The sequence below is a fragment of the Lonchura striata genome, chromosome Z (genome assembly GCF_050655825.1).
Source record: "Lonchura striata isolate lonStrDom1 chromosome Z, ASM5065582v1, whole genome shotgun sequence".
Taxonomy (NCBI): Eukaryota; Metazoa; Chordata; class Aves; order Passeriformes; family Estrildidae; genus Lonchura; species Lonchura striata.
The window spans coordinates 67,799,668-67,824,599 of record NC_140740.1 but is presented as its reverse complement, the minus strand read 5'-3'; the positions used below and the strand labels follow the sequence as shown (position 1 = coordinate 67,824,599).

The 24,932-nt window shown below is 35.5% G+C and overlaps 1 long non-coding RNA gene across 1 annotated transcript in view; it reads right to left on the bottom strand.

Annotated features, from left to right (window-relative positions):
* LOC110468041 (uncharacterized) overlaps positions 1-22,599 on the bottom strand; it is a 52,299-nt gene extending 29,700 nt beyond the window's left edge. The window contains exons 1-2 of the long non-coding RNA XR_002464979.4: positions 22,274-22,599; positions 12,936-13,022 (exon numbers count right to left, since the gene is read on the bottom strand). This is a non-coding gene — a long non-coding RNA (uncharacterized LOC110468041). The remainder of the gene's footprint in view (positions 1-12,935; positions 13,023-22,273) is intronic.
* Positions 22,600-24,932: the final 2,333 nt, after the last annotated feature.

Genomic DNA, 24,932 nt, shown 5'->3' with positions numbered 1-24,932 from the left:
TCCTTCAATTTGGTTTCTTTGTGGTCTTCCTGTTGTAGTGTGCAGCCTTGGCAAAGGCCCAGAAGCGACCACTCTTGTGTGTCCCTCTGGTCACACCAGGAGCTTGCTAGTCGGCATTCCACCGCTCCGTGACCACAGGAGAACCTTACCAGGTGAGGGCCTTGAAAATGGTCAAAGGGCTAGAAAAACTCTCATGTGTATAAAGGATGAGAGAGTTAAAGTTCAGAGTTTGATTATGTAAAGGATATGTGGCCTTTCAATATAAAAATGGAGCTTACAAGAATGATGGGGAGTGGATTTTTACCAGTCCCTGTAATAACAGGACTAGGCGTAATGGTTTTAAAATGAAAAGAGGTGATGTAGATCAGATATAAAGAAGAATTTTGTTTACAGTAAGTTTGGACACTGGATCAGTTGAGTCCAATAAGATGGAAGTGTTCAAGGCCAGATTGGATAGAGTCTTGTGCAACCTGCTGTCATGAAAGATGTCATTGTCTGTGCCAGGGGACATTGGAGCTTAAAGATCCCTTCCAAACCAATCTCTGATTCTTGAACCATGAGTGCGAGAACCTCCCTGAGAGGTATTAAAACTCTATATAGAAAGCTGTTATTTTTCACAATAAGCTATTGAAGCACACCCAATAAGGAGTGATAGGGTACCTCATAATTTCTATGTTGCACAGTCAGTAATAAATTATGAAATAACTCAGAAAATTGATCAGCTTCTTGCAAAATTTTTTTGTCATTCCAAAGCACAATCTGTTACCACTACAGGGCCCAAGGAACTGATATTACTGTTTTATACCATGAACATACTCTTTCTTTCTGTGGAAGCCACTGAGATTTGATAGAATCTACAAATCTTGAAATGGATATAAATGGTTTTGGTATTTAACGCCCTGTGAAATCACATACATTTTAGCAATGTGATGTGTTTCAATGATTTCTCTAAATCTGCATGATACTTTTCACAGTGGAAACACAGAAATCTGTAAAGAAGAGGTATTTCTATTATTGCTTCTACACTCATAAATCCTTACTGTTAAAAAAAGGGAATAAGACAATGGATTAGTTTGCATACTTGATGGAAAACCATCTGAATATTTGTTCTCAGTCAGGTAGAGGCAGTACAGTTAGCTCTAACAGTTGTAATATACTTCTATGCTTAGTTTTTTAACTGACGTAGTTGAGTAGCTCATACTCAAAATTATTCCTCTTTCACACACTACATAAAAAATTTCATCTAACAGACACAGAGATACAGTCCGTTTATCATTCAGTGCATACCACACTTCAAGAAAAATGATTATTTTTTCTACTGGAAGAATAGGCACAACCACCCTTCTCCCATTTATGAGAAGAGCACTGCAAGCGAGATTTAAAAAAAATTAGGATTTAGAAAAATTTATTATTGTGGCAATCCATCTGAAATGCAGATGATTCCTTAGCTCTTAAGTTCACTCTATTGGTTCTTCACTGGTTTACTTCTGCCATTGCTCCTTTTCAGAGGTACAAGTGAGACAATGATTTGGACACATGACAAATATGCATCTGCAAATATTGTATTGGTGAAATGCCTTTTGGAGCTGAACAATTCACCACACCACTGAGCTGTAATAGCTAATTATCACTAGTGGCACAAACTACTGAATTGTTCAGCTTATCTATAATGACAATTTATGCATTGCTTCTGTTAAAATGTTCAGTTGTCGATTACTTACAAGCTGATGGATGCCTCCAATCATCAGTCGTTTGGAAGGAATATTTCTTTGGAAGGAACAGATTACTCTGGGTTTTGAAAACACAAAGCTGAGTGGGGAAAATGGTCTCTTACAGACCACAAATATCACCTGGAAAATGACTCTTGGTTAACAATCTGCTTGGCACTCATGAAATATAAAAAAACCCCTGAACAGCAAACAATTTTTTGTGTTAATATCTATCACTTTTTTGAAATGTAAAAGATACACAATTTTTAATTATTTTATTCTTTAGAACAATTTAATCTCTTCTGTACTGCAATGCTCTGCAAGCTTGAATTTTATGGAATTAATTGAATAATTATTATAAATCAGATATTTATTTCATATTAAAAACATATTTGAAGTTCCCAATTAAAAACAAAGAAAACCCAAGGCTCCACCCAAACTGCATGGTGTCATTTATTTTGCAGACACATTTATTTACAAACAAGGCAAATATGACCAAGTATGGTAAAAGAGTTTCTTATTTCCTTGAAACATTTTTGAAACATCAATAGAAAAATTCACAATTATGTTTTCTCAGTTATAGAATCAAAAGAAAAATCAGTAGGTGACAATGCTTCTATTTACTGTAAGTGCCTGTTAAGTGACTGTATTATCTGTAAACAGACATATTTTGTTGTGAAAGATAATTTCTTAAGCTTGCCTTTTTTGCTTTATTTTTGTTTTGTTTTGTTGTTACAAATTTGATTTTGAATTATTTAAAGCCAACTGTGGCCTCCACCTTTTCTTCATATCTCTTGTAGGTTGTCAAAAAGCATTTATTTCTTTACCAATAGTAAACATCTGACACTTCTTTACCAATAGTAAACATCTGACAGTGTCAGATGCAAAAATGTCTCTTAAAGACACAACTCTGAAGTAGAGTCTATTAATTTCTGTAACCAGGTTATTACTTTGCTACGTGTGTTTTAAGTGTTACACATCTTCACCGAGAAAATACAAAACCCAAAGTCCTATTACTAAGTAAAATCTTCCATTTCAAAAGAGGTTCAATGAGCATTGGAAACCCTTTCATGCTGCCTGAACAGAGATTCTGTGAGAGGACAGAAAGAACTTCTTGTGTTCTCACACATGGGTTGTAGCTGGGGGTGGAAAATATTTTATAAAATGCTTCTAGTGATAGACTTATACATCAAATAGAATACATAAGTCATCTTTTTTGAGAAAACATTTTTTTAAAGCCCATAATTTATTTCACAGTCTAGGTATTTTATTTTCCCAACTCAGTTTCCATTTTCATTCTAATGAACTCATATGAGAAAAATCTCTGTGGTAGTTGGTGTTTTTACAATTGTTTTAATATAAAAGTTAGAATTTCTATGTCAGTCAGTTATAATGGTTTCTCCCATGTTCCTCATTTTGTTCCCTCAGATGGTTTGTTCCTAAGTTGTTTATACTACATAGTTTTCCCCACACTTGCCTGCCCATCAGTGTGGTACTCTCCCTGTTCCTCCCCTCATTCCCTTATAAGCTTCTGTCAATCCCAGTTGTTCTGCCCCCTACTCTTGTCCATCACTGGAGTCACTCCCTTCATGTTCTTAAACGTTCTGTTCTGTTAGCCCTGTCTCAATGGTTCATTGGTTTATAAGGTTTCTTCCCTCCCCTGAATGATCCCTATTGGTTATGTTAAGTGGTCTAGTCCTTCCATAAGATCCCCTGATTAAATGAGAGTCGTATCCACCCTTTCTACCACCCCCTCTTTAAAAGTGCTAGTCGGACCCATTTTCTGTGTCACTTGTTCCTGTTGTTTATTCAGGGTAATGAACTCCTTTGGAAACTCAGCCAGGTGACCCTTCTCTTCTTCCTTTGCCTCAGGGTCCTCATGTATTGTTTCTGCAGTGCTCCCCACACCACAGCAATCACGGTCACCTGGAAATGTCGCAGCAGAGACTCAGGGGCAGCCACTCTTGTGGGTGCCCTCTGGCCATAAGCTAGTTGGTGCTTCTCCACTCTGTGGCTGCTGTGTGCAACCATTACTCTCTTTACTTTTATGGATGCATCTTTCAGCTGTGGAACAAAATATATTTTGCAAAGTATTAATATCATCCAAGAAAGTGATAAACATAAACTTCATTAGGGAACATGAAACATGCTTGCAGAAAGGGGGCTTTGGTTTGTTTACACTAATACCAGTAACGCTAAATAATTATATTAAACAATATTAAATAAAATGTATCTGTCAATAAATGAAAGTATAAGCCAAAGCTTATGAAAAATCTAACTTTAGTGATGAATTCTGACTATCAAATTTATCATCATGTCACTTTGTACAAGGTCACATAAGAAGTCTATCAAAGTGCCTGGCAATGAACAGTTTAAAGAATGGATAGAGAAACAAAAGACCGGCAGTAACAGTAGAAATGCAAAAGAAAAAGGGATAAAGAGATGCTAGATGGGTAATAACAGCAGTGTGAGGACAGACAGGTATGTTTCACAAGTCAAAGCTTAATTTGACATTGCCATATAAACTAAACATACTGAGATCACTTCAAGAATTACCTTTGCCTTTCTGTGTAAATCTGATGGTACCACTACAAGATTTTGTACAGTCTTAGAGACTACCAAATGCTCAGTTTTATTCTCAAGAAACTGTGGAGGTGAGTCATCCTTTAGAGAAGTTTTATTTCTTGTTTAGTAACAATGATAACAGTACAATGTCAACAATGACAATAGTAATTGCTGGGCTAAATTTAACAGTTATTGTGATGATCTTGCAACTCCCTTGGTGTGCACACACACACACATACATAGAGACCATAAGGGTTTTACTGCCTGTAGTCAAGGCCATCTTCGACAAGACAGGCTGCCTGGACCTGGTTTACAGCTGTGAGAAAAGGCTGTGAGTAATGCCCCCGCTCCCCCGCCTTGTACAGGAGCCCTTGCAGCTGTACCAGCAGCTGGTGATGTACTGTGCTGTTCCAGATTGTGACTCACAGGTTCAACTCCCTGACTTGACCTCTTGGTCTCAATGAGAATCCTGGCCAGCCGTGCTCACCATGAGGGACCTGGCCTGGTCATCCTGCTCCCTTGAGGGTGAACTGCACCTGTTAGGGTCGTTTCCTGCCCTGCCCTGCCCTGTGTTGGAGTTGCCCTTGGTTCTGCTTCCTCTGAAGAGCCATTTTCTGAAAAATATGATTCTAAGTCTCCTCTGCTTTGGCTGACAAAAATTTGCCTTTCTGCTTGAGATATGAAGTACTGCATTGTTTTTTTCCCAGCTTACATTGTTTTTTTCCCCAGTAGGAGTTTCAAGTATTGGTTTTGCTTGTGTTTCACACTGTACTTCAGCTCAGTGAAGAATTTTATTAAATAAGATATAGCGAGTAGCTCTCAAAGTTCCTCCCTGAAGGTAACAACATAGTTACCACTGAAATACAGTCAAGATAATATGAATTCCTAAATTCTGAAGAAAAATGGAAGTCCTGTTTGAAAACTGACTACTCAGCCCACTGGAAAGATCTTGAAAACCAAAGTACCCAAGAACAGAAGAATTCAGGGATGACTGAAAAAAAAAAAATCTGTGTATTCCCAGTAAAAGTATCTTATGGCTGAATATAATTCATGGCCTGTAAGTTTTTCATCAGTTTTCTGTCACTATTCAGTTAAAAAAACTTGCCTTTTATGACATGTCATACAAACAAAAATAGATGCTAAGCTGCTGTGGTAACTGTGAGTTTATGGACCTGTAGCCAAAATCCAGAATAAATGCCATGACATCTGTATCCACTGAAATCTTATTAATACAAAGTCACCAACAGTGAAGTTAGGAGAAGTGGTGCATAGTTTCTCAAATATCCCTCCCTGAATGTAATTTTCTGAAGAATTCAGAAAGAGCTGACTGGTGATAGTTACAGCTTTTGGCATATTTAGGGTGTCTTCATCTCCAGAATTTTAAAAAATATCCCACACTTTGTAAAACCTAATTTAACCAAGATTTATAGCTTTATAACAGACAGCTAAAGTACATAGAGAATATTTTAGCCATCACAAACAGAGAACAGCTGCCAATCAGGAAACCAATCTAATGCTTCAGCACATCTCTAGACCAGACAACATGAAAGAGTAAGAAAAGATAAGGAAGAAGGAAGAAGGAGACAAAGGGCAAGGGGGACTGTAACAGTAAAGGGAAGGAAAAGGGGAAGGAGGAGGAGAAGGAAAAAGGGAAGCAGAAATGAAACAGAAAGGGTAAGTGGAAAACATCTCCCACAGGTTCCTGCTTTCTGGAAATACTTTTTTTGTGTTGAAACCATGTAGGATGCACTCCCCCTCTATCAATTGTTTCATTGGTAGTACAAGCACAGAGTCTCAAAGAGCCCTGCCTTGTCAGACATGAATATCACACAAAATTGTAGATAGAATGCTGACTAGGGAGGATATCAGAATCTCACTGGAATATGCATGCAGATATAAACAAAGGAGTAGACCTGGTATTAATGAACATTACAGCTATGGTTAGAAATGTCACATAAACATTGTCACATTCCAAATACTTACATCAGTGTCTCAACTGAAGGAATTTTCTTTTTCCTGGCCTTTTCAACAAATTCACTTCTTTAAACTGGTTGGCAGTATCTAGCCATGAACCTTTAACCTTTCCTTTTCACATGGGAGACCCTTAGAGAACAATCTTCCTCCATAGATTTTAATCAAGTTTAAAATTTTAAGAGAAAGATCAGTCTTACGCTGTGTTAAATACAGAAAATTCAGAAAAGTACAGGAAGAACAAATAGGTTCAGTAAAATAAGTATGATACTTTGAACACTTGGGAGAGAGAAGGGTCATAATGGATAGGACCTTAGAAATCCCTTATCTTGCTTTCATTAAAATACCTTTCTCCTACTTAGTTACTGGATGGAATGGTGCTCACAATGTTAGATTTCAAGACTGTTCCTTTGCAACCATTAGCTTCAATACATTTCATGCCCTCCCATAACTGTATTAATTAAAAGCCTTTAAAACTTACCCCTTTCAGTATTAAAACATTGACAGAAAAGACTAAATTATTGTCATTTTATTACTTAACCCCTTGAGTAAATTCATGTGCCCTTTTCCCAATAACACAGAAAACTGGTTTCATGGAAAAGGACTATTTCAGGGTAGCACCTCCCCTGTATGAGCTGTTGAGGAGTCCTGAAAGTCCTGAATGTCACTCAGTGTATCTTTAAGGGAGCTCTCTGGGTATCTTTGCAAAAGAGGATCACTTTGGCCATCCAAAGACAGATTTCTATAGCAGTACATTATTTTTCAAAATAAGAGAGGTTTTCAATTGCAAAATATTTGTCAAACCTTCTTGGAAATGTTTACACTAAAAAAGCCTACAAAACATTGTATTTTTTCTTTGTTTGGTTTGGTTTCGTTTGGTTTCGTTTGGTTTTGCTTTGATGAGCTTTTATTCTGTCTTAATTTTTTTTCTGATTTTCTTCTGGAAAATAATTCACAACCCTAAGAAATCCATATCTTATATCTAGAATGCTGAGGGGCAGTCTAAGTCCAGTATGTGAATTACCATCCTGGATTGGGATCCCATTAGAAATTTTTATATATGGCATTCATTAACCAATAATGAAAATATAGGGTTTGTAGTTTCAAACATGTATAACTCATAAGGACTTTATTTTCCAAAATTACCAATTAAATGCTTAATTGCTTTTAAAAAGCAGCATTCAGATAATAATTCTATATGTACACAAAATAGAAAAGACCCAAACCCAAGCAACCTTCACAATAATACCTAAAATCGCAGGTGATTTTTCTTTTTTTTTTTCCCCCAGAAATAATATGTTCTTTTATATTTCTCTGCAGACGATTTTATAATTCAAGGGACACAAAGAATGGCATAAAATGATGCCTCCAGAGATCCAGGCAATTTCTGAGTAGTAAGCCTTTTCTTGTGGGATGAATAATGCTTGAGGTGTTATTCTTATGTAAATTATAATAAAAGCAGAAATATAATAAAAGTTAAAAAGCATATGACATATTAAATATGTCATAGTAAATATATATTACACATACCAAATATATAAATTACTAGACTTTCTAAAAATAATAAAAATCCTGTTATTTGAAAGACATCTATCCATTGGAAGCATATTCTAGTCTTACAAGAGCATTCACTGCCACTGCAATTTCTGATGGTTCTCTAGGCAAAAAAAAAACAAAAAACAATGCCACTACCAATAAGTAATAATTACTTGAAAGTAGCTGCCTCAGTAAATACACTTTTTTTAAAGTGTATTTAAATACACTTTTTAAAAGTTATTATAATTTAGGCAGATCTAGAGATACATAAGGTTAGTTTTAGACTTTTATAACCTCAATACCTTACAGGTGTCTTACACTTAATATAGAAAATGGAGGTATGTCTTCGTAAAGTTAGACTGCTTTTTTGCCAAGCTAAATGTAACATGACGCTATTAATTGGATGTCTTACATATTTTCCATACAAACTAGAAGGTGTTACTTCACAATGTATGTCCAAGGGCTGAAATAGTTAATAAATTGTTATTTGCTTTTTAGAATCAGAAGGGAATGTAATACTCTTAAGAAACCTAGGCAAATATTATGCTTAATCCAAAGTTATTCTGAACCTGAAGTCTTTAGCAATTTGGAAATGTTAATTTTCAGGCAAATCCTACTGTAATTCTGGATAAAAATTGGTATTAGCTAAGGATTTAGAATTAGTTTAAATACACATAGACTGGCATAAAGAAATAAACCATAGGTGATTTTGAGATAAAATATTCTGTCCTTAAGTGGGCATAAAGTTAAAAAAACCACGTAAGCAAATAAAAAGTAGAGTATTTATCTTGATAAAGGTACAGTTTTAAAATATTATTCAGCTGAAATATTGTAAAACAAGATTTACTGCAACAATAATTTAAGGTAATAGCAAAGATGTCATTTAAGCAATTTGCAAATCGTATATTTCCTTGCTGTGTTTGCAAGATTACCTTGTGAATCATCGGGAACAATAACTCAAAAAGCTTTTGATTTACATTTTCTTGAGACCTAAAGGCAAGAAAGGACACTATGGATAAGATGAATACCTTGATGATCTACTAGCTTCAATAAAGAAAATTCTGCCTTTTCCCAAGTCAGGTGCTAACTATCTCAAGTTAGCATCTGATACATTCTTGCAAATGATCATATAGATATACTTCATGGTAAAAAACTGTGTTTGGATCAGTCTGTAAGAAGGCTTTTTATTATATTTATGAATAAATATAATTATGGTCCTGAGAGTGCAAAACCTGAGATGTACGAAAGTTCTGGATCATGAATACACTGGTTAAAAGAATTTTAATAATTAAAATGTGGTTTTCAGACTAACAGTGTCTAATATTTCTGTCTATACAATAGGTTTATTTCTGTGGAGGCTGCACTTTGCTGCTGAATATCTGCTTCATTCCATTCAGGTTCAGCTCTGTCTGCAATTACTGAAACATTAGCATGCTGTCTTGTAGCATATTAAGTAGTGTGGCTAACATCTGTTCTGTATTTATTTGTTCTTTTTTTCTTCTCATGTTTATTTATTTATTATTTTTATTATTTACCCCTTGTCTTTGTGGAGGTTTCCAGAATGTGCTGCTATGGATTTGCATTAGAAATCAGGATCAGGAAAGAAAGCGTCCCTGTACCTGGATTAGATGACAGTGGGGATCTTGTTGGTCCTCAGTTCCCAGGGGACACTATTTATAAGAATAAATAAACCCCAGGATTTAATTTTAGAGAACAAATGTACACTGTGCTAAAGCAATGGAAGTGCTGACACCAACTTTCACTGTCGGGTTAAAGATTATTTTTCCAATGGTTTGTGTATAGTCTACTGAGTTCCATGAAGACAAGGAAAGCATCTGCAAATTTGTCTGTCTTCTGTTTGGCAGACATGTAAAAAGGGAAAACAGGTGTGATATTTTCAAGTAATCTGTGCTGTACGGAAATCTGTTATGTGGACACATAAAATCCAACAATTTGCTTCAGTTCATGAAACACTTGCAAATGTACATGTCATAGAAGAAAGTATGTTCCGAAAAATAGTCTGAAATTGGTTTTGATAAAAAACCTTTGATTAAGCATACAATCTATGTGAAGCACATATGATAGAAAATATCAACCAGAAGTCTTCAGAAAAGAGGTTTCCACTTGAAATTTAGAATACTTTTTACCTCTGCTTGGAGTAGAATAACCTTTGAATAATTATGGCTGGATGCTTAGGATACGCATACATTGTTGGCACACAGTGTTTGTCCAATCCCTTCTCATTTCCCTACAATTCAATTTTCTCATCTTTCAATTTCCTGCAGTTCCTTCTCATTCTTGGGTAGGAAAATACAGTTACAGCATAAATATACCTTATCATTCACTGGAATCCAGCAATCTCTAATGCTCAGCTAACTCTAGTTATAAATCTCTTCTGCAGAGTCTACAAGGGTTTGGTATCTTTTTCAGATGGTCTGAAAGTCCTCTAGGAATTCAGTATGATAACAAATCTTTCCACATTTATATGAAACTCAAAACTTCTCTTTGAAATCCTACTTTTTAAAGAGTAAAAAAATTCTGCTATTCCTACTACTAATAGAAGGGAATAATGTAAAAAAAGTAATATCACAAATGACAGTAATCTTAAATTGTGAATTTGAGAGCCACAGAGATTTAGTGCAAGAACATGCTTGCACAAATTGTAATGTAAATGTAAATAATTGTGAGTTATCTACTCTTGGAAAGCCCTACATCTTGTGACTTCCTAGTCCTAGTGTACATGGTCCACCTCCTACAAAGCAAGACTTTTTGGTGCTTGTCTCTAGGAAAAGAAAGGAAAGAAATGGACTGTGCAATTTAGGTTATCAAACAACAACAACAACAACAACAAAAATCAAAACCAAAACCAACCAACCAAAAAAATCCAAAACAATCTGTGGGAATCCAGGGAATCAAAAACAACAACAACAAAAAAAACACCACCAGAAAACCCTCACAAAAAAAACCCCAAGACCATAAAAAATCCAAGCACCGGTGTCTTTCATCAACTGGATGGCACTCACTATGCAGCATGAAATCACAGGATTAAAATACTACTTCATGATATTTTGATTTTTATTCCCTCAAATATTTTTCAACACGTCCTGCAAAGAAACATCAGACTGTAGACCTCTTTAAGAAAATAACTTGTGGAATATTCTGGGCATTTATTTTTCAACAATGATGATTAAGGGAATCACTATTATAAATTTATAATGTCAAGAGAAGAGAAAATATTTTCTATAATAAGAATGAATCTTCCAATATTTATTTCAGAACATAAAGCTACACTTCAGTCTTTAGTTAGGAGGATTTTTTGCTGCTATTTTTTTTTCCCTAATCTTCTCTCATTGGACACGTGCATAATGCATTCTAGCAAGAAGTTATACTGCTCAAATGCTTCTTGGTAGCACTTTATATAGTCATAGTGGTGAATGAGAAGCAGTGATTACATGCTAACTTAAGAGTAATAAATGAGACTTCTACTCCATAAAGTGGAGAATTCCTCCATTTCCAAACTGAAGCACTTAACAGGAAATGTTGACAAGTGCAAAAATACCCAGTAATCGTCCACAGATGTCTTTGTGGATATCTTACACTTCAGATCTTCAAGAGACTTCCCAGTAACTAGGAACTTAACAGACAAACTGACAGACTGCTCCAAAGGAGTTAGTGGAAATAATTTGTCAGGCAACGATGTGTTAGCTGCAGGCATCTCAAAATACCTGGCACACAGTCAAAAGCACTTTGAACTCCAAGTTCTATTATCATTTTGGGAAGCAGAAACTTTTGGGAGTAAGGTCTTAGAACAAGAAAAATCTAAGTTTCTCTACAAAAATGTCACTTCTAATGGAATGTTTCTGATATAAGACTTGTTTTAGAGAATTCATTTCTATGAATAATACTCAAGCCTCTAAAACAAACTGTTGTACCAGAGGTATATATTACATATCTTGGATAACTTTTAGAAAAATAAATGCATCATCAATTATATAATCAGAAGAAAGTCTTTGGACTTTCCCTATATTTATTTTATCTGGCTAGCCACTTGTTATTTCGTCCCAGCAGGCCCATGAATGCAGATTACGTGAAGGAAAACACAAAAGTCAGTGGGTTGCAAGAAACTGGATTTTTTTCTGTTTCATGAATATTGCCATGGAGCTGTCTGAATACCAAGAAATTTATCCAAAATTTTTAATCTAAAATCAAATTTCTTTTGGATGTCTCCTTTTTCTATGAAACTGAACATGGCTGAAATTTTCTTGTGTGCATGTGCAACAAAGGTTAAGCTACAGAATAACTGGTCAACAGTCTGACCAGATGAGTAAACTAAATATCAGGAAACAAAATACAGTTGCTGTATTTTTCTGAGGAGTTCCTAAAAATCTCCCCAAACCTGTGGTATGACAGGATTCAAGTGTAAAAATTATATAATGGTTATCATTGCACATAAATTTTCCAGGCAGGTAAATGCAAGCAAAGATTTAATTTTGAACATTGCAATTGGGAAGGAGAGTCAGTATTGTTTTACTATAGTTTAAATTGATGCATATCCTATTTTTTAAGCACTCAATAACAGATGAAAGAACAGTGGCTCTTCCCTTCCCTTCCCTTCCCTTCCCTTCCCTTCCCTTCCCTTCCCTTCCCTTCCCTTCCCTTCCCTTCCCTTCCCTTCCCTTCCCTTCCCTTCCCTTCCCTTCCCTTCCCTTCCCTTCCCTTCCCTTCCCTTCCCTTCCCTTCCCTTCCCTTCCCTTCCCTTCCCTTCCCTTCCCTTCCCTTCCCTTCCCTTCCCTTCCCTTCCCTTCCCTTCCCTTCCCTTCCCTTCCCTTCCCTTCCCTTCCCTTCCCTTCCCTTCCCTTCCCTTCCCTTCCCTTCCCTTCCCTTCCCTTCCCTTCCCTTCCCTGACATTCATTACCAACTAGTTTATATCTGTGCTTTCATATAAAGTCTATGACATCAAATGTTTCATCTGTGTCTCTTTAATGTTTACCCTTCAGAAGCATCTACTTGGAGCAGTGGTATGTTCCACTAAAAATATGGGAGATGGATGGTGGCTGCTGCTGCCCAGTATCTGTTCCCCACAAACCTCTCCTGTAGAAAAGCAGGTTGGGTGAACATTCAGGCAATGCAGTCAGATCCCCACACCACACTCACCACAGCTGGCTCAGCGAGAGAGGCAAGAAAGGCTCTTTTTGCAAGGCTTTATTCCAGCGAGATGCATCACGTGAAGCTGAAGGAGCCCTGCAAGGAAGAGAACCACCCCGTGAGCGGGCAGCTGAAGGGGAAGGGGTGGGGGCAGAGCTAAGGGCTGGGCAGAGGGGCCTGGGCTCCAGGGGAAAGGACGCAGCCACCAGGGGTATCCTCCCAATGAGGGAACGGGGAAAGGAGAAACCAGGGGAGTCCATGGGGAGTCTGTCCTTTCCCCCCAGGAGGACGACTCTGTGGTAGTTAGTCACCGGGCAGAGGACTTGGGAATTGGCTGAGAGCAGAGAGGTCATGGGATGCTACAGGATATGACATGCAGATATGACATGCAGATGGCTATCCTAGTTGAGTTTAGAATGACAGCAGTAGGCAAACTGGGGGAAAAAGAAGCCTTCAGCAGCTCTGCAGAAATGCAAGAGGTTCTGTGCCATTATTTGCACAAAACAGTTCTCAGTCTTCTGTGAAGAATACAAATATAATTTATAGCAGAGAGTCTCAGAAGCCTCAGAAAGCCTTTGGAAAAGGTCTCTTCTATTGTAAGGGATATTATGACTACTGTGAAATAAAGCATAAGCATAGGAAAATGGTTTACTGTTAACCATTGAAACATTCTCAGACATATTTTAAAGAAGGAATGTCACAATAAAATAGAAATGGCTATATTTATGACTTAGATCTTTTATGAACCAAATGCCCCAGAAGTGCAAAAGATTAAATATAGAAGAGGAAGACTAGAAAAATGCATATGCTTACCTCAAAAGGTTAAGGAGATTAGCAATTATGAAACACACATGGAGGGAAAAATTTGTAATGGAGTTAATAACTATTCTATGATCTAAGCTCTTAATGATTTTGGAAGTAGCTCCGGGAGTGCTCTTTCCAGCAAATGGTTCTGCTCCACAGCCTTGGTGGTTCAAAAACTGCCATCAACAAAAATTCTTTTTGAAGTTCTCTTACATCATGTTTTAAAAATCATAAAAATTGGCAGAAACTTTTCCTAGTCTTCTAAAGAAGCAGCCTGAGCCCAATCTAGCTTTTCCCATATGACAGAATTAAAAAAAAAAAAGAGAAGATTAAGTCAAACAATGAAGTAGGCATTTCCTTAAGGTTTGTCCTCTTTAATTTTTCAAACTTAACTATTAGATTAGCTGCACAGCTTTCCCAGATGAAATCTTACCTCTCTGTCTTTGTGTCCTTATTTTATTCTGACCACAATGGAAAAAGACAGTAATTTTAGAAAATGTATGGTCACAGTACATATGCACATCAAAGATGCCATCACAAAAACATTATCTATCAATTGTATCTTGAAAATTGAATAATTAACCTCATTAGATGTCTCAGATTGCTGGTTGGTAGACAGAGAAAATGTCACATGACAATGAAATTTGTCATCTACTGGCTTAATGGAGAGACAAAAAAGATACATCAGTTTTTGTATTTAAGCAGGGACTCGACAAAACACATTATCTAACTACCTTCTTTTATAAGAAAGTGGGAAAAAAAATCCAGTCACTCAAAGTTTAGGAATCCAAGCAAGGCACATTTATTTTATCTATTGATTACTTACTCAGAGGAAATTCTTATACTTAAGGCATCTTTTTTTGCACTGAGTTCTTTTCCCTGACTATACACAATATAAGTTTGTGATTTCCAGTGAAAAACTCCTTTTTTGGCCTTATTTCTTCCTGTGACAGCAGTCTCCAAATTTGCATGAATACATGAGATGACCACTATATCCTGAGTCCTCTCATGATGCAAGCTACCTGCAGAATATGAAGAAGCCATCTAAAAATCAGTTGTTTTCTATTTTTTTTCTTTCTTCTGAATAAAATATGGGAGTGAGTCTAATTTCCTTCTCACTCTGAAAATAGACAGTGGCTCAGCAAACCTATGCGACAATTTTAGATTTTTGTGTGTGGGTCAATTTGTGTAAAAACAGACCACTGTAAAAGGAAGAAGTATCCCCTCTAACACATTGTGATTGCCTCAAGCAAGTGAAAGCTTGCAGCATTTAAATTGGAGGCATTTCCCTCTGCCTCTAAAAAGCTTTATTTTAAGGCATGAGAAGAGAGAGTATCTGTAGGGAAAGAAGAAAGACGATTTGTCTGGGTCTTCAGGAGACTCTGTAAACCTTTGGATGTGGAATGAACTAATATCATCTATTCATGAATTTTTTATAGAGTTCCTTAAGCACCAGAGCACACACAGCATTTACCATGAACATCCAGAGACCTAGTCATTGATGGGAATTCAGGCCAATATTTTCAGCAAGTGCACTGCACTTGTAATGTGCAATTTTGACAACTTGATTCTGCTGTTACCAATAAAGGAACTACATTTTAAAAGTACACATTTATTGAGGTACATTGCTTAATTCCTAGTCTGGCTTCTGATGAACAGAAATTGAACTTCATAACAAACTTGCAACCTAGTTGTGAAATAGTGACTGTATCTCTTTTGTGAGCTAGCCCATACTGTATGCAAAAAAAACCCTATCAACTTTCAAGTAACATAAAAAAGAGAGCCATCTAATTTTTGGTTTAACCTTAAAAATTAAAATATTTTTAAAAAATTTAAAAAGTGTTCTTTCTATGCATTATTAATGAGCAATAAAGTAAATTTTAAAAACCCTACAGGTTTGGGAAACAAATGAGAAGGAAAAATTCCCTTCATCCCCTGTTTATCACAATGTTCAATGAGTTAAAATAAGTCCATTAGAAGAAGCACCCCATAACTTTGGTTTTGGTTACCACATCTGAAAATACAATTAAGTCCATTGGAAGATGCAAAAGTGTCCTGCATTTGATTTTCCTATCAAGAGATGGCTAAACATATTAGATTGATTCTTGCTCAGTCATCATAAAAAAAACCCAAAAAAAACCAAAAAAAACCATTTTCTTGAACTATTATTTATGTCAATAATCAGCACACTATGGCTGCTGCACATTAACATTTCATTATTGCTCATCTCTTTGTGCTTAAGCGTAATAATGTGTGTATTTTCTCTGGAACAATTCACTGAAGTAGTGAAAAGTTGACTGTGCCAGAGAGCACTGAACCATGAAAAGCCATCACACTAAGCATTAGCAATGTAAGGTATATGAAAATGAGGAAAGTGGGGCAATGGATGCATTCTGTTGTCTTTGCTATTTTCTGGACATGTTTGAAAATGAGAAGGAAGTCAGTGTTCCTATTTTATACAAACCATAGGACTCATTGGTCCCACTTAGCATGAGTTTAGCAAAATATTAATTTCTCTGCAGAGCTGATGTAAATGTTTGAGATTTATGTTACAGCATGAGGCGCTGCTACAGAAGTGTTCTTGACAATGTATGTGGGCACTCCTATAAGACTCTAAGAACTGCTTCAGCATCTGTTGGATCTTGGCTGCACCAAGTTCGTCACACTTTGCAACTCATTCAGTCATTAAGAGGTGAATTAATTAGGCTAATATGTTTTTTCCTTGTCATACTTCATGTGGACTATATAATGTTTCAGTCTGCTACATTCAATCCCTGTTGTTGTTACAATAAATTTGCTCAAAGTGTAAGCCATAAGACTATATATAACTTATATACGTACAGCTCATATAGCTGTAAGACTAAACTTCTACATTCAGGGTTTGGGAATTTCTGTGGGGTTTTTTACTTGTTTCTTTTAAGATTTTATTGCTTGTTGTTCATACTGATGAATGGTAACCTTGACAAGACCTTTGCATTCATTCCTCTGATTACTTGGATTAAAAACACAAAATGCCCTTCTTTCTATTCTGGCTATCTGTACAGCCAAATCATGAGCATCGTACCTCCATCTGTACAGGACACATGCTTTGGTGGCAGACAGAATTGCAGCTTTATAGACACTCCAGCTGTAGTCAGCTAGAATTTTAACTCAGGGGAACCTGTGTCAAAGGTAGCAGAAACAATGCTCTTTCCTAGAAGGCTGAGAGACAGTGCATAGTATTTTTTTTTTTTTTTTGCAAGCTCAGTACACCATTTAGTTGTCATTTCCCAAGAAGAAAATGACAATAGAGAGATGACCAACATATAGTTGTAATGCAAAAATTGTCACTACCAAATTATGAGAAAGCTAAGAATCACACTCAGGACTAACTGTAAGTGAAAAGTTCATAGACAAGAAAAACTCCTAAAACCTGTATTGTGGCAAAGATATTATTTAGTCCTTCATGTATTAGGTTGAGTCCAGGCATTCATGAGAAGATAGTGAAGCTCAGAGAAAGACCCTGAAAGATTTCCATTTTTACGTGTAATTATTTTTCAAACCATTTCATGACCTACTTTCATAAGAAAGATTACCTGTCTCCCTTGAAACCTTTGTAAATTTTTTGCATTGGCAGAAAAATTTGGAATACATCTAGAAGCTCATGTGTGCTATGGAGTTTGTTTAGCAATTCATGTATATTCTCTATAATTAAAACACAAATACAAAGAACACAAATATAAAGAACACTGGATTTTAAATCCATTTTTATTTTGGGAAGTATAGCTTTATTTAAGAAGAACTGATGATATTTAGGGAAAGAATTAATTTTTTCTATTTCCATGTGCCTTGAAAAAGTTAACTAAATTAGAAATATATCTTGTCAAAACAAAACACCACAAAATCATAGCAAATGTTTATCTACTTTATCTCATTAACAAGACTTGAAGTAAAGAAATGAGAATATTAAGCATGAAAATTTTCCTGAATGGAAGTTTACCTAAACTGTCGTGTAACATTTAAAAAAATCCTTTTAAAATTCTCATGGTGAATAGAACTCTCTGGAAAATTCATTCTATAAGCTTGAGTGTGTTGGCTTTTAGTATAGTGTAAGGTTCTATCTATCTCTACACAAATTGAAATAAGTCAATTTTTCATTGTCTTTAGCTTATTTGAGAACTTAGGTTTTATATTTGTTCACCCATATGAAATTCATTCATTATTTAAAATATTTCACCAATTATTTGTATTAAAAAGAACAAGAGTTTTTTCCTACTACACTTTCATCAACTATTTAATATGAATATTTTACATTCATTGCAGCTGGTCCTTGAAGGTACGTTGTACTTATTCAATGCTTTGGTGGAAAGGCCTAATATTTCTCAAGCTTTACAAAAACTGTCTTGCAGGTGTTCTTTATTTATTGTTGAAAATAAAAGTCACTTGACAAATGCAACTATTCTTGGTCAATCGCATTTATTCCCCATCCAAAAAACAATCTCAAAATGAAGTGTGGACATGGGTCTTAGCAGAAACAGTTGGTTTAAGCTTCAAGTAAAAACCCTTTTTCTCGTCCGTTAACATGGGGACTTTTTGTATAGGAGAAAATCTTACAAAGCCTATGAGTTGGCATAATGACCCTGATTTTGTGGTTGTAGGACACTTCCTAGTTAAATAATTATCTTCTTCACAATGACAGATCATACAACAACTGGGTAGTAACATGAAAAGAAAGTAGTATCAAGAAGAAAATTTAAAGAGCAATAGGTTATTATCTTAAATAAATGTAGACCCCATTTATTCCTTCTCTCTGTCCCCTCTTTCATGAGTTATTTATCTTGAACAGGCTTGGTCACTAAGTACTGTTAAGTCATTAAGTCTTTTAAGTACTGTTATATGATGTCTTCCAAACTACAGAATAGGCAAAACAGCAGGGAACAGATACCTTTTGTAGAGGATGAACAACACAGCGTGGTGTTTAAGTCATGCATTATTGAAACTCTGTTTCCCAAGAAGCCAGCTAATTTAAGTAATTAGCAACCAGTTTGTTAGTTTTCCATCCTGAGGCCAAGCTGACAACAGATACCTATCTAATAGAGCTTTTTGCCATGAAAATGGCTGCTTTCATAGGTTTTATTTTGAAGACTTAGTAAATATTTTACTGTAACAATGTCTAATTTTTGAAAAATCTAGACAAGAAATATAAGAGGGGTGCAGTTATTAGGAAGCAATTATGACAAAAAATTAGTTATATTTACTAGCCTTTACAAACTGGCTTTCTATTATTCAGAACAAAAAGTACTTTGTATTTGAAAAGTCATTAATAAGTAGCATAGCTTCATCTTTCCTGCTGCTCTGGGCTATTTTGTTTCCTTTCAGCCATCTATGCATTTCATGTACACACCAAGGTTATCTCTAGCTAGTCCATTATTAGTTTAGTGTCATGTACTTTCATTTTTACTTAGTCCAAAAAACAGGGCAGAAGGAGTAGCTAGGGGTGGTTCCTTACATTAAAAAGCAATTCACCTTTTAAAGCGTGTTATGAATTTTCAGAACAGAAAAAAATTATCTAAATAATCTATCATTGAAAATAATATTTTGGCAAGCCAATGGATGAAATTATGAACTGAATGAAAATAAGTACGCTAGAAGAGAAAGATACCAGTAGCTTGTAGATAAATTACTTCATTTAACTATACTTAAATATCTGCCTACACTTTTGTCATAAAAAGAAACATATGGTAATATCCTCATGTTCTATGGCAATATGACAAAATATGGCTCATTCCATAACAGTAAAATAAAATACTGGAAATTTCTAAAAGTCCTGAGAGCATTGTAGTTTTCTCTTTGAGTAATCAAAGTTTAAATTAGTACACACTGTATTTGTAGTTACTCCTTGAGACTTACACCAGCCTCTAATCAATTGTTTACTTTTCTTATCAAAGTGAGCTTAAGAAATCACTGAATCCCTCTTTTGCAAAAGTTATGTAATATAATTAAATACTTGTATACTCAGGACTAAAAAAGGCAGCAAACAGCAGAAAACAATAATGAAAATAATGGTTCTGAGAGTAAGTATTAATTGGCACAAGCTGAGATACAAGAACACCATACAATTCTGATAATACTGTATCTTTTAAATATATTTCCAAATTGTTGATGTGAACAACAGTTTAGTCTATCAAAAGAAAGTGTCGTGTCATTACAGACCCCTGAAGAAATTGTGGTTTATGTGCATAAAAATATTTATTTAAATATATAGAGTGTGTAATTTTCCACAGGTATTTAATTTTTTTGTTCTTTATGCTTTCTCAAGGTTTTTATATCCAGTATCAAAACAGAACAATATTAACTGATAAAAATTACAAGAGATTAGGAAATCTAAATTATAAATAACATAGCAAATAATTAGTGAGGAAACACTGGCTAGAATTTGTATCTCTAAAACAATTAAATATCTTTTTGTAATCTTTCCAAGTATATGAAAATATTGCAGTTGTTTCACATAAAAATTTTTAATAGAAAAGTCAACTAATAATTTTCAATAAGTCAGTCATATTGAAGGGTGCACCTAGCTGTGATAATTGTTTGTTCTTATTTTTTTGTGATTTAAACAAACTAGATAATCAACAAAAGAACCAAATTTAGACCCCTTTGAATATATGGCCTGTATTGCAGGAACAGACTGATATATATACATATATATATATATATATATATATATATATATATATATATATAATAGTCTCTTATATCCAGGAAAACAATGAATAAACTCCTCAGGACTGTTTTTCCTTCTAACCAGCAGCTAAAAGGAGGAACAACTTTTCTCACACTTGCAGACATCAGTTCTCAGATTCTGCTGCCATATGTGCTGGCAATATTTTTTGCTTGCATTTTACATAATCATCCTGTTTCATAAAGGAGAATCTGCTTTCTGCCTAACCCTTTGCAATGCACTTTCTTTCAAGGGATGGCTTTATTTTTATATGCTGAAATTATTTAATATTTGGAAACTTGGAAGGGGTTACTTTAATCACCAGGGGAAAGAATTCATCACTTTCTTGAATTTAAAATCTGGTCTAAATTTTATATTTCTTGTACATATGGATTTTTTTCATTGATTATAGGTCGTGAAGACAGTAAACCCCTACAAAAACACCAGAAATTGTGAACTTTTGTCTTTCATATCAGCAGTTAAACAGGTTCTAGATACATTTAGAAGGATGTTGGTTTTCGTGTAAAACTGTGCAAAGAGTATCTGACTTCTATATTACCAATTCTACTTTCAATTAATTTGGAACATAAGTGTTTGAAGTCTTCTTGTAGTTCCTTTATCAAAACATGTTTTCATGTAATCACTCTTCTGCCTTAGTATATCATGTCAAAAAAAGGCTTACTTCTGGGTGATAGTGATAGATCTCAAAATGTGCGATGGGGTTTTTGTATTACAGCTTTCTGATATGTTGATTTAGAAAGTAGATCACTTCAAAATAAGCCCTTGAAAATAAGTGTATTCTTCCACTTATATATTTACCATCTTTGATAAATGCAAGTAAGAGCTGATGAAAGTAATTCTAAAAATATCAGTTTGTTCCATGCCATGTACATAGAATCTGCTGAAGATATGCTCTATAAGGGATAGCACAGAGATAATTTTATGATGGTTCAGATGCTTCTAGTCTAGCTTTGAGAACAAAGAAGAATATACCTGGCTACCCATGGTCAAACTATCATTCTTGTAGTAGATGAATTTGGATGCTAGGTTTTGGGGTTTTTGTGTTTGGTTTTTTTTTTTTTTTCCCTTTTTATGATAAATTCCTTTTGAACAGACTTTTTCTTTCACTTTGGAGATAACCAAGTATGGTCACATTACCTCATTGCAAGTCAAATAGAAAATGGTAGTTGTTATCCTTGATGTGTCTCAGTTAAGGAAGAAAAGTTTGATCTACAGTGAGGAGAAACTGAAGGTTCAGTAAAGTATCAGGCAAGCATCTGAACATTTACTGTGTAAATGTCTCATGCATACATTGACATAAAAATCTCCTAGCCTTACAAATACCTATTTGTTGAGATAATTTTATTTTCCAGGCTCTTATCCTTATTTGGAAGGTGGACTGCCTCAGTTATCTAATGCATTGTAAATAGGCATATTATTAAGTGGTTTATTGCAGGCAGATTTCCAAAAATATCCCTCTGCCTATTTCCTTTCTAACAAACATGAGCATTAACTGAAAGAACTAGTGGAAGGTATAATAGCTTGATGTGACCAGGATAGCCTTAGAGTTCAGTACTTTCAGATTTCCCAGCACTGAGGCCCTCATTCCAAATTGCCCAACTGTAAACGAAAACAAGTTTCCAGTGGGAATACCTGCATGCCTTATTCCCCCTAACATATGTTGAGAACTACAGCCTTCTGTGACTTGAAATTTCAGGAGAATCTACGTACTTTCTAAAGTCTTACCCTAAATCCTTTAAAGTCCATCTCTCCACAGGTTCCCCAGAAATTCACAGCTAGGACTTCCAAGCAAAAATTTCACATGTATTTATTCAGCACTTACTGAGAGAAGATGATCCAGCAGTTTCTTATTCAACTCACGATGTTCATCTGTACTGCCATCCAAAATGTAAAATTATCCTGATATAGCACTTCTGCATTTGTTTCTCAGTCTGTAGATCTGTGGGAGTCTTTCTTGACAGCTAATGTTCCCCTGTTTTCCAGCACAGGAGATCTTATAGGTATAATGTTCCCATTTTCATGTTTCTCCCATAGAAACAGCAAGTTTTCTTGTTCAGGGGATCATATTCAACATTTCTGATCAGTACAAAGTGAAGCACTAGAGGAAGCAGAATTCTGTTAAGACTCTTTGGCTCTGAGTAATCACGAAGAGCCAATGGTGCCAGGAATAAATCACATGAAGAGAAATACTTTGAGCAGAGGAATGGAGCTGTGAAAACTTCACTAGAATTGGAATGCTCCACAAACACAGAGAAAACTGGAGAAGATTTACACAGCACCCAACTTTTGGGTACAGACATAGGATTACAGAATGAGGGAATTATTGCAGTTCAAAAATGCTACAGATCTTCAATTCTAAATGGTTGTCTGCTCCTAGCTCATTCAAAACACACTAAACTATGTTAGTGTAGGAATGCTTGGAAGTAAAAAAAAACCAAACAAACAAAAAAAAAAAAAAAAAAAAAAACCCAAAAAAAAAACCCCAAACCAACAAAACCCAATGTTTTTTCTGAGCCATAAAAACTTTCTGAAAGACAATTTAGGGATATGCACTAGCCAATACTCCATATTCCACCTCAATTGCAAAGACAGGTGCATGCACAGAGACGTTGAAATGCAGCTCACGTGTCAACAGTGGCCAATGTGTTACCAACCAAGTTATTGCAATCTATTGTATACTGATCTATGCAAACCTTCAACAGTGGGACCATGGGACAGACTCAAAATGTAACATAAGATTTTTTGATATCTGATTTTGAAGACATTCTCTTTCTTAGAGTTTCCCAACTTCTTGCAAGTAAACTAATTATGAAATTACTACCTGGTTTTGTGAGTAGGAAATACATATATTAAACATGTAAGCGACACCCTCACCAAGAACAGCAAACGCACATCAAAACAGAAAAAAACAATCAAAGACAAACAGTGAAGGAGAAGAGAGTAAAGATCCAGATTTGCCATTTTGAGTCTGATGAAATCTTATATACATGGAAGGTTTTGTTTGGAAATTCATTCTATATACCCAACCTACTGGAAAACACATATATGCATTTGAATAATCTACATCATATTCTGGTTGGAATCATTTGATACCAGCTGAGAAAGAAAAATAAACAAACCTCGTAAGTCTCAGTCCTGAGGGGCTGAAATTAGTACCTGCTTCTTGCTTGCATTGACTGGATGCTTAGCACTCCAAGCTGTGAAGTGAGCTCAACTATAGAAATATTTTTCAGCCTTTGCTATAGCAAGTATATAAACCTACAGCTGGAAAACAAGTATTTGCATTTCTGAAGGAAGACCACCTTTCTCCTGCTTTTCTTTATGACACTGAAAAGTGCCATCCACTTAAAGCAAATTTATAGTTTTGTATGTATCTTAGTTTATAATGTAAAATGCAACCAGAAATGGGTATCTTCTTACCATCCTCATAAGCTGTTAAAAACATGTGGGGCAATATTCTTTATCTCTTCCATGACTCGTCCCTGATAACTTCCTCTGGAGCTATCTCTGCTAAAGGGCCATCAAGCCTCACTGCATGACTGATAAAATTGCATCATCCCATTGTAAGATGCTCTGCCCAGGAGGATGAACCAAACATTCCTGCCTGTCTATAATCTGGGTTTGGAATACAATGGCCAGCACTACCCACTGGATTCCCTGAGGAGAAGAACTTCATAATCAATACTGGACCTCCAGAAAAGGACCAAATTCACTGCAGGATCACCGCTGCAACAGAATAACATTCATCATTCCAACAGGACTGCAGCCACCATTTAATCAGATTTCTACTACCACCCTAATCAACAGGGTGTCAGGTCGTATCCTGGCTGTCATTTTAAGCCAGTGTTTCTGTATTATTGCCTTTATCCTAATTTTCCTATTAAATTCTAATTCTGACTAGGGATCTCCCATTGGTTTGCTTTCAAACTAGTACACTGACTTCTGGTATAATCCAGCTATCAACGGTAATGCTTTGGGAGTGTAGTTCAGTGAAATTTGGTTTTCTGAACCAAAGCAAAGCAAAGCAAAGCAAACCAAACCAAACCAAAAGTAATTTTTCTGTTGATTTCTGTCCCTAAGGTCCTAATAAATTGTTCAACTGCAGCCACTTCAGAGATGGACAAATTAAGAACTGTTAATGGTATTTTTCCTGAATGGGTAGCAAAATATAGAAATACTAGTTTTCTGAATATAAAAAATGACTGTACAAGAGTCACATCAGGTGGATAATGGAGAAGGGTTTCTTTGGCCTTCAGGTATTAGCATTTAAAAAAGAAAATAGGAATAAAACCTAAAGTAGTGTACATACAGCAAAACACAAAGGAAGATGCAGAAATTTTTCAAAGTTTTTTCATTCTGTTTTATGTTTCTGTCCAGTTGCCAAGGTTTAAGTAGGACATCTGGATAAAAAGAAGAAAATTTAGAAATGGTTTGCTTCTTATCCTTTATTTAGAAAAGAGGGGGAAAAAAGTTTAAAATGA